At 38.2% G+C, this 9,838-nt stretch overlaps 1 long non-coding RNA gene across 1 annotated transcript; it reads right to left on the minus strand.

Moving 5' to 3' along the window:
• Positions 1 to 2,817: 2,817 nt before the first annotated feature.
• On the minus strand, positions 2,818 to 4,607 carry LOC306799306. Its single transcript, XR_013773576.1, has 3 exons — positions 4,489 to 4,607; positions 3,137 to 3,231; positions 2,818 to 2,940 (listed from the first exon to the last, which is right to left on the minus strand). It is a non-coding gene; the product is annotated as an uncharacterized lncRNA (long non-coding RNA).
• Positions 4,608 to 9,838: the final 5,231 nt, after the last annotated feature.

Raw genomic sequence — 9,838 nt, forward strand, 5'->3', positions numbered from 1 at the left:
TTGCTAGAAAGCAAATAAACTCCAGAATGGGCCCACATGTAATGGGCAACAACAGAGGTGTCCTTGTTCACCTCAGTGTAAAAAGTCCCTGGAAAAGTTAGGAGTCCTCACTGATGGGAGATGGGGTATATCTCCATCTAGATAATAATTTATTTTTTCTTGCCAGAAGTCCTGACTCAAGTGTCACTGGAGGTTTTGTTGTGGTTTGACAACTCTTACATCCTCCATGGCCAAGGAACATCAGCCACAGAGATGCCAGACTCTGACAGGAAGGGAATTGGTGACAGGCTGGATGAAATGTGTGGAGCTGCCACTTGTCCTGGGAAAAGGAAGGGCAGCTGCCTGCTCCACTCACCCCAAAGCCAGGAGCTCCCTCCTGTCCATCTGACCATGGAAGCCACCTGGGGCTGTACTCAGTCTTTGGAGGACAGTAACTTTCCAAAACATCCTTGCAAAACATCCTGCCTGCTGAAACAACCTGTACAGTCACTGGAGAAGCAGTGGTGGGTAGGATGGGTATTACATTTACACAGAAAGGTTAAAAAATATGCTTTGGGTTCCCTAAATATTGTTGGGGAGTATAAAGCCTTTAGCAGTAATAAAGATAACTTATGGCAAAGGAGTGCAGTCTGGAAAGGAGGGCAGTCTGGAAGTAGGAACATTAACAGATAAGAATATGATTTGTTTTTACTGAGGACCATCGAAAATTTAATGCAAAGCAAAATCTCTGAGTCTTTCAGCTCTTTTCATGAGGTTGATTTTGCTTACAACCTGCACCTTAAAAACAGAGACTAAATAATGCCTGTGCCATGACCTTCACAGTAGTTTTTGGTGGATGCTGCAGATATTATGAGGCATCAGCTATAGGAGACATTTAACAAACACACTTGGAATTTTAAATTTTAAACAGGAGCCATGAATAAACTCATAGCATTAACCTACATTTGTTTTTTAATATATATCTTAAATGTAAAAAAAAAAAAATATGGGAAAACATTTTATTTCTAGACATATTTTGTGAGCCTGAAGATATATTTTGTGACTATCACACTCTTTTCCATTTCTGTTTCTGATAATGAGATCTACTCAAAAATAGAAAATAGGCTTCATTAAGAAATGAAAAAATATTTAAAAAACGTGTTCTTGGAAATATCCTGGTATACTTCAAAATACAAGAAAATCTCCTTATCATTCTGAAACCTTGTTCTTTTTTACACATGGCATATCAGTGAGGAAAATTTTTAACTAGTATGTTATGACATCTTGTTAACTGTTCTTCTTTTCACTAATATGAAATGGCATATGTACAGCATCTGTAAATACTCAAGAATCCCAAGTAAGTGGAAAATTATCACAGCAACACTTCATTTCTCAATATTTTTTCTGGGTGATGGCCATGTTTGAAGGGCTGGAAAGAGGTCTACCTTTCTATCTTATCAACTCTTATAGCTACATTTATCATCATCACCAATTTCTGATTTAACTGTAAATGCTTTAGCTACAGTCCTGTATAAACTGCATTGTTGTGGGAAAAATAAGCAAGGATGGGATCAATGAGGCAAATTTGGGATTAGGAAAATAATACTGTGCTTCAAGGAGCATTAAAATATGTTTAGATTAGTAATGGATTAACATTGTAAAAACTGAAAACCCATTGTTGTTAATCTCTTTGAACAAGACTGAGCTATTCTAAGCCAACACTGAACAAAGTTTTCATTTGTGGAATGAGGCAGGAGTTTTCAACTTTTCTTTTGCTAAAATCCAGATTAAAAAAGAAAAAAAAATCACAGTTGATATATTTGTTTCAGCAAAGATTTCCTCAATGCTTGGGTAGAGTTTCATGTTGAGAGAAGGAGAGGAGAGAAAATACCAGCTATGGAATAATCTAATGAGAAACTGCACCTGGGAAGTGGACAGAAAAAATAAAATAATATGGTTTTATCCTGGGATAAAATATGCCACATGGTGCAATGCCACCCACTTAAATTGAACCTGTATCTGTAGTCCAAATAACAACCACTCAAATTAAATGCAATAGAAATAGCAGTGCAGCTGATTTGCAAACTATTTTTCAAAGGGTGCCTATTCACAAGACATTTATGAATTAGAAATAACTTGCATATTTTGAGGAGTCTGGTATTACTGTTAAACTAAATTGCATCAAAGATCAGACCAAAATGAACTCTGTAATTCTTGAAACACTCAGTTTTTATATCCCATTGTTTTATTTCTGTAGAAGATACATTAAATGGAAAGGGAGAAAGTAATGCAAAAATGTTTTTGCTCTCTGCCCTTCTGCTAGTGACCTTGTGCAGTAACCAGCAGAGACCCTCTGCACCTGCAAGATATTTCAGATTCCTATTCCATTAGAAGGACTACTTCAAGCTTTCTAATGTCCCACATTTAGTTTTTATGTAAGAAACTTGGAGCTGGAAGTGAAATAACCATGAGGACACACACTGCTCTGGGAAGGGACTGGTGAGCACAAATACGGTGTTAAGAAAGAGGTTTGACAAGCCTGGAGGGTGGAAGGGGGAAGAAAAAGGTGAAATAATAATATTTTAGCAATAACATGCACTTAGAAAAGGCATTCAACAGTGTATTTTTTTAGTTTTTTGTTTCATTGTTCTCTTGATTTTTAGTATCTCACTTTCTTGCCTTATTGTACAAAGATTTCTCTTTTAAAGAAGTTGTCCTATGTTGTCCAAAGTACACACATGCAAACACAGATACACAGAGAAACAGCTATATTGGAAAAGCTATTTTACTTAAAACTGAGCTACAGAAACATGCTTTAATAGTAATTATAGCTGTCTCTGACACACTGTGCAGTGCTCATCTAATTTGTGGGCATTGAAGTCATACAGCCACTAGCTCCACAAGAGCAGTGTCCCTGGGCTGTGGTACAGCAGTTTGCTCCAGTGCCACTTATTTCTTTGCCTGGAAGCATAGGAGATAAAAGACTAACCTTAAGATGATAGTGCAAGTCAATAGTAAGGTCCTGAATGAAGTGGGGGACGCGGCGCTTACAGTCCCTGCTGGACAGCAGTCAATATCAGACATCACACTTAAACTGCCACAATTTGACCTGACAATCCTTTTTCAGAAGGAGCAGAAATAGAGCTAGCCAAGTTACCTTTCATTTCTGAAGAAGGTCACGGGCAGGTCGCTGGCAGATGGAGGTGTGTATTAAAGATGTCTGGCATGACTATGAGCACGGACATTTGTAGCCTGCATAAACATAAATGTTAAGATGCATAAGGGATTGTTACTGTCTAGCTGGAACAGGAAAGTTAAAAGATCTTTATAAGGAACAAAGAGAGATGTTTGCTCTGTTCATGTGAAAAAAGAAATTACTGGAAGAAAAGAAAAAAAAAAAGAGAGACTTATATAGTCAGCAATATATGTTCTAAAAATGCAATTTCCGGATTAATAACAAAGACACTGTTCTAGTTCACTAGTTCCTTTAGGACGTGCGCTTTTGACCCATGCAACATATTGTGCCCCATGGCTCTTAGCTGAACTGTGTCTTAACTGCACCTATTTTTTTTAAAATGTGTGATGTCTATTAAAACTAGCTGGTGCTTGTACCAGGACCTCAGTGGAAATGAAAGAGATGTCTCGGTGGACTGTCCATTGGTTAAATATTAAAGGATCAAACTTTCATATTTAAGTGTGTATGTAGCATTTTATATAAAACAAATTCCCATCTGAATATTTTAAGTTTTCTCTTTAATCTCGTGAAAGCCAGTGTTTCCACCCCCTAACTCTAATTACCCAGATAAAACAGTATTGCAAGGATATATCTCCTATGAAAAGAGTCAGGTTTTTCTGTGATTATATATATCTTTGCTCCGAGGCACTTATTAATTTACTTAATACTCCATGCATCATTTCACAGATTGTTTTAGCACTTGTCATTTTATCAGTCCACGTCTGAGTAAGGCACACTTGAAAACAAATGAAGTGAAAGATTAAGTATTCCAGCATGCTCTACATTATAAATATAACTGTCTTCCTTTTATAAATGAATTTCCATAAAAATGGAGCATCAGAGAAGGGTGAGAGGTGATGGAGCACACCAAAAGATGGTGGGCCTGACAAATGCAGCTGAGGAGGGAATCTGAGGCAGCAGCAGGTTAGATATAGCTGGATATCCTTTATCCCCCTGCAGTTGCAATACTGCTTGGTTCCACTGTTTCATTTCTCACACCAGGCAGCTGGAGAAGCAAGTGCTCTGCGAGGGCAGGGGAGAGTGGGGGGCTGAGGGCTGATGCCCTGCCCTACCCCACCAAGGAGATTAGAGCCATCTGGTGATGGTAACCCACAGTCTCCATCACCATGATGTGTGCCCACACTCAGAGCAAGAGTGTCCTGCCCTTGAATCATCACCGTAGACTGTAAAGAGAAAACAGGTTCTTCAGGTTAGTGAAACTGAGGCTCAGATCCCCAAAGGTGATTCAGCATCCCCATGCACACACACCTCACTGAAGTGCTCAAAATCTCTGGCAAGCTGCCACTGGCACAGGGTGGGTGTTTAAATCCTGTAGCAGGCTGACCAGTGACCATACACTATCCAGCCTAAATGCTGAGGTCAACCTGGGTATGAGATCCCTGCCTCAGCCCAAACTTGGGCTTTAGGTAAGATTAAATTCTAATCTTCAAGTCAAGGGCTTGAGTGTCACTTTCCTATCTGTCAAGTGAGGTCTCTAATCATGGGCTGTCTGCTCTCTTGCAATCTACATGTCATAATTTGTAGACAGTGGGACAGCCTCAACAGGAGACCTGGTTGGTCTGCAATGAACTGTGCAACTATCTGGACAGATATGTAACAACTGAGTAAGCTGGCTCTAAAATCAACATGTCTGCATCAGATCACCCAGGTGAATTGGCCCTGGTCAGGCAGTTTGACTAGATGATCCTTGTAGATCACTTCCAACTGAGAATACTTCTATTCTATTCTATTCTATTCTATTCTATTCTATTCTATTCTATTCTATTCTATTCTATTCTATTCTATTCTATTCTATTCTATTCTATTCTATTCTCTTCTTTTTCGTTGTATTCCATTCCATTCCATTCCATTCCATTCCATTCCATTCCATTCCATTCCATTCCATTCCATTCCATTCCATCTTTTTACTTACTGTTTGCTTAGGAGTCAAATTGGGTGTGTAAATCATCCTTACATCTGTACAGACATCAACCAGCCCTTGAACACCAAAATAACCAGAAGGTAGGTGGAGGTGAATGATATTTAGGTCACTCTGAGCCATTGCAGAGGCAGGTGATTATGTCTAGTCCCACTTGTCTGCTCTTCAGACATGGCCGATTTAAGCAGATCCTTGCTCGGGTGATTTCTGAATTTTTTTTTTTTTTTTTTTTTTTTTTTTAGTAAGGAAAGAAAAAAAATCACTCTTAATATTCATTGCCTGGGAAGTTGTATTTGGGTTGAGAAATCCATGAGGTCACAGGAGGAATAAAAGTTAGCTTTGCAACACTGAAGTACCTTTGAGGATCTGGGCCCAAAGGCTTAATCCTACAGCATCAAATTCAATAGGAGCTTCCTGAAGTTAGAATGGGAAATTGAGGTAAGAATGCAAATATGTTCTTTTATCATTTCTTTCCTACAGTTTCTATAGATAAAAAGCCTTGGAGTAGCAATTCTTCTTTGATGCTTATGCTGTAAAATCAGAGTTCAAAGGGGCTGGTTTGGATCTGTACAATAGTCTGACATTTTTTCCTTTTTCTTCAGCTGCAGAATCATATAAGCAAATTAAGCAATAGAATGAATTATAAAGAAATGCCATGAAAATGTTATTAATTTTACTGGCTGCTTTGCTTACTAGAGAAACTTAGCTGAGGAATCAGAATTTGCCAGTTTGAGGGGAGAAGTAGAGTATGTGGTTATACTACACAGGTAGAGGTATGGAGAGGTAGACAACATAAACTGGAAAAAGAAGGATGCAGAAAGAAAAAAATCCAATGTAAGAGTAGCTCATTTCAGTTATAAAGAAGAGCTTTGACTTGAAAAAGTCAGGATGAATCTTTGTCATTTTCCCTAACATACATGAAATATCCACATGTGATCTAATATGATGTCGCTTCTTTTGCTTATAGTTAAATGAAGCAAACTCACGATATCACTTTGGTGTACTGTCTTTTCTGTGTACCTCTGTGAAGGGTCAAATGGTTCAGCAGAAGGTTCAGAAAATTTTGTTATGGAAAATAATGAAATAATCTGCTGTTAGGAAAGTTCCATCCTGGTCTGACTCTGAAAGATCAGGTTATAGTCCTTGAAGTCTTGAACTGAAATCTAATGTAATTGGATGTTCATACTCTAGGTAGAAATCACTGTATTTCTCTGTCTGCCTCTAAGCTCTTGGTGTCAATGTTATCTAAGTCGAAGGGAAACTGTGTGTGAAGCATTTTCTGCACAAGAAAATACTTTTATCAAGTTTAAAAATTGTTGCCTCTCAGTTTTATGGCAGTTCTGTTTACTCTCATATCATGTTATCAGCAATTTTACCCACTTAACTGCAGCTGAATTACTCTACTAAGGGAGGAATCAGAGAGAGGTCATACTGGCACTCATTGTTTGTTGACTAAATTTATCTTCAGGCAGCTGCATCCCAAAAACATTTTGATTAAACTTTCATACAGGCTTTCCTATTCTATTTTTTAAAAAGATTTGTTTGAGAGGAATATTTTTTCTCCATGTGTCTGGACAGTAGAAATTCTGAATTTCAGAGCTGAAAATTTTTATTTTTTCTCTGAAAGAGCTGGTAGATTGAAGAGAACAATGCAGCTGGATAGGTAATAGAAGAAAAGCCTCAGATGGAGAAGAGAGGGAATGGAGAAAGTAAGGAGGATCAGGATGAAGAAGAATAAAGCAGTCAGGACTGAGCATGTTCACACTGTGTTGAATGGAAGGCAGAGCTTCCTTCCACTGAGGGGAGAAGCAGATATCCCAAAGCACTAGTAGAGCACATTGTTAATGAGGAAACCTCAAAAATTTCTTTTCAATAGGATGCATTCCCTAGCAATGACACAGAGTTTTTGGTTCTCCTGCTTAGCTGTGGGTCAGCTGCCCAGACAGTGTGAGTGAGTGAGAAGCTGGGGAGCCATTACACTGAAAAACACAGAAATACACAGGTTTGATATGCTTGAGTTTTGGCTGACCCACAGCCAAACTACTGCATCATTTTTTTAGTGGAACAAGTTTCAATGTAAATGATTTTATTAAGGACTTGATACACAGATTTAGCAAGTCTTCCTGCTTAAAGTTTCATAAGCTTGGGAGATTGTGGCTAAAGTTTTGTGGAAATAAAAAGGCTCTGAAGTTTGCATAAAAGCTTTTTTTTTTTTTTTTTTTTTGTGGTTTTTTTTTTTTTTTTTTTTGTTTGTTTGTTTTTTTTTTTTTTCTCTTAGCAATGACCATATTTGTAGAGAAGGAACAGTTCTGCAGAACCCAGATATGGTCATCCTTGGGTACTTCAGTCCAAACTACACAGTGCTGTATATTACAAATACTAAGGGCAAGTTTGGGACTATCCTTTTGGAAATATTGAGTAGAGAAAACTCGCAGAGTTAAGGGAGGCTTTGAATAATTGTACTGCTCTGAGGCAGCCCCTCTAGATTTATTAAAGCTCTTGTTATCTTTTGATAAGATCAGAATAATCAAAAGGTGAAATTATTGTTTTCATATACAGTACACTTAAAAATAAAAGGAAATTGTTAAAGCTTTTAATTAATCTCCTCTAAGCTTTTTTTTTTAATAGCTAGTTGTCTCAGATATTTCCAGCTTCTCTAAGGACACAAGATCAATTCTTTGAAATTTTGGGGCATTTTTCTTTTGGAAAGACAGATAGCAATCAGATTTGTAAGCACAAGCCATGCTGCTTGCCTAACTATGAACTTAAAAACTCCCTCCCACAATTGAATTAAATACTGGTAATGTATTATGAATATTCAGTTTGAATGTTGTCTTTCTGGACTCACATAAAGTTTTCCATAAAGAAAAACTTGGGATTTTAATGAGCTCTCCCAACTTCTTAACAACATGAAAAGTATCACTAGCAGATTAATAGCTGGAATGCAACTGGAAGTTCCCTCTGCCCTTCAGTAATTTAACTGGGATTTTTACTAATCTTTAGCAGTTTAAAACTACTATGCAGCCAATAGCATACAGCTAGAATTAGTAAAACCTATGAAGAAATTCCACACTCCGTGATACACATAATAAGCTTACACAGATTTGGCTTAGAATAAGTTGTTAATTGACAGCATATGACTGCCTAAAATCACACAGCTGCTTTGCAAACCATTCAGACAAACAGTTCTAAATTAATACACATCTAATTCATTATTTATGTAACAAATTATCTCCTTTCACAGTTAACAATAAAGAAAAGCTTTTCCAAATGGGTCATCACTGTAGCTGGCCACGGACTTATGTGGGATGCGATTTTTAAGGACTGGAGAGACCTGGCAACTGCTTAGGAAAAAAATGAGTTCATATTGGGGCTGGTCCTCATCTCACATCTCAAAAGGAAAGGAGCATAAATAAATAAATATTTTTCCAACTGCTTAGCTATATTTATTTTCCACTGCCTCCCTGCCTACAGCAACATGGATGTCCCTTGAGCTCTTGAACCTGTTTATTTCCCATCCGCTACCTGTCCAATTGAAGCAGCACTAATTATCCCAGAAGGCTTTGCTGCTGCCAGTTAAGGCAGAAAAAGCACTCAAAGCCTTCTAGAGATGCATCAGGGCCATTGCAGGCAACAGGTGGTGGAGCTCCTGGTGAGACACATCTAAAACCTGGAGCCACATCCTGGAGCTGGGGAGGAGCAGGGGTAGAACATAAGAGGCAGCAGAATCTGAGAAGCTCATTGTTACAGACACATGAACTTCTGACCTAATTAAAGTTAGATTTATTTCTCTTCTGTGTGTAATTTATATTGCTTTGTTCCTGGTCTTGCTGAAAGGAGGTACCCTCCATAATTGGTATGTATCTTCCAAGATGGTTTTCCACAGTTCCACTGCTTTTCATTAGGAACTTTTTTCATAGCTCATAGGTTTTCCTGTTCTCTGCAGACCCTTCCAGATTTGCAGTTCTGAAGGAAAATCCTGCAATTCAAAAGACTGCAGATTCAGATATATGGTCTTCCTGTGCAATGAAGAACTGACTCCTTGGGGTCTGCTGCAAGCCACATGCCTCATGAGAACTCTGAGTGCTAAATCAGATAATTTTATAAGACTAAGAATAAAAATAACTTTAATGACAAATAGTAAAATGTTATGAAAATTGTAAAAAACTCCTTCCCATGTAACAATTCATGGAAATTGTGGGAAATGTAAAAGCTATTCCACTCACTGTCTCTGTGTCCCCATAGCACCCATACAAACCATGGCATGATGTTCAGGCAGATGTAGGTGATATGCCAGAACTTAACCTGCCCATGACCAAAGACATTAAGAAAGAACAAATCTTTCAATCTTCCCTACTTCCCCTCAAGCATAGGGACAGGGCAGACACAAAGGGGGTATTAAAGCACTCCTAGTATAGCAGTGTCACATTTTTATGTCCTCTGGGCTCTGAAGAAAAAAGGGGAAGAGAAGATGCTCCTATTGGGGCAGCAACTCACGGCCTTTGCTCTCCATCTGACAAGAGCCAAATATGGGATGAAGCGTGTGACAAACGAGAGGCACAAAAGTATTCATGCAGGAAACTTGCAACGTTCTGGGATTCACTCCCTTCATATAAATAATTCATTCTGTAGCTGGAGACTCTGTTTATGACATGTGTAAGATTGGCAGTAAAATATGACGGACC

This window comes from Erithacus rubecula (assembly GCF_903797595.1).
Source record: "Erithacus rubecula genome assembly, chromosome: 3".
Taxonomy (NCBI): Eukaryota; Metazoa; Chordata; class Aves; order Passeriformes; family Muscicapidae; genus Erithacus; species Erithacus rubecula.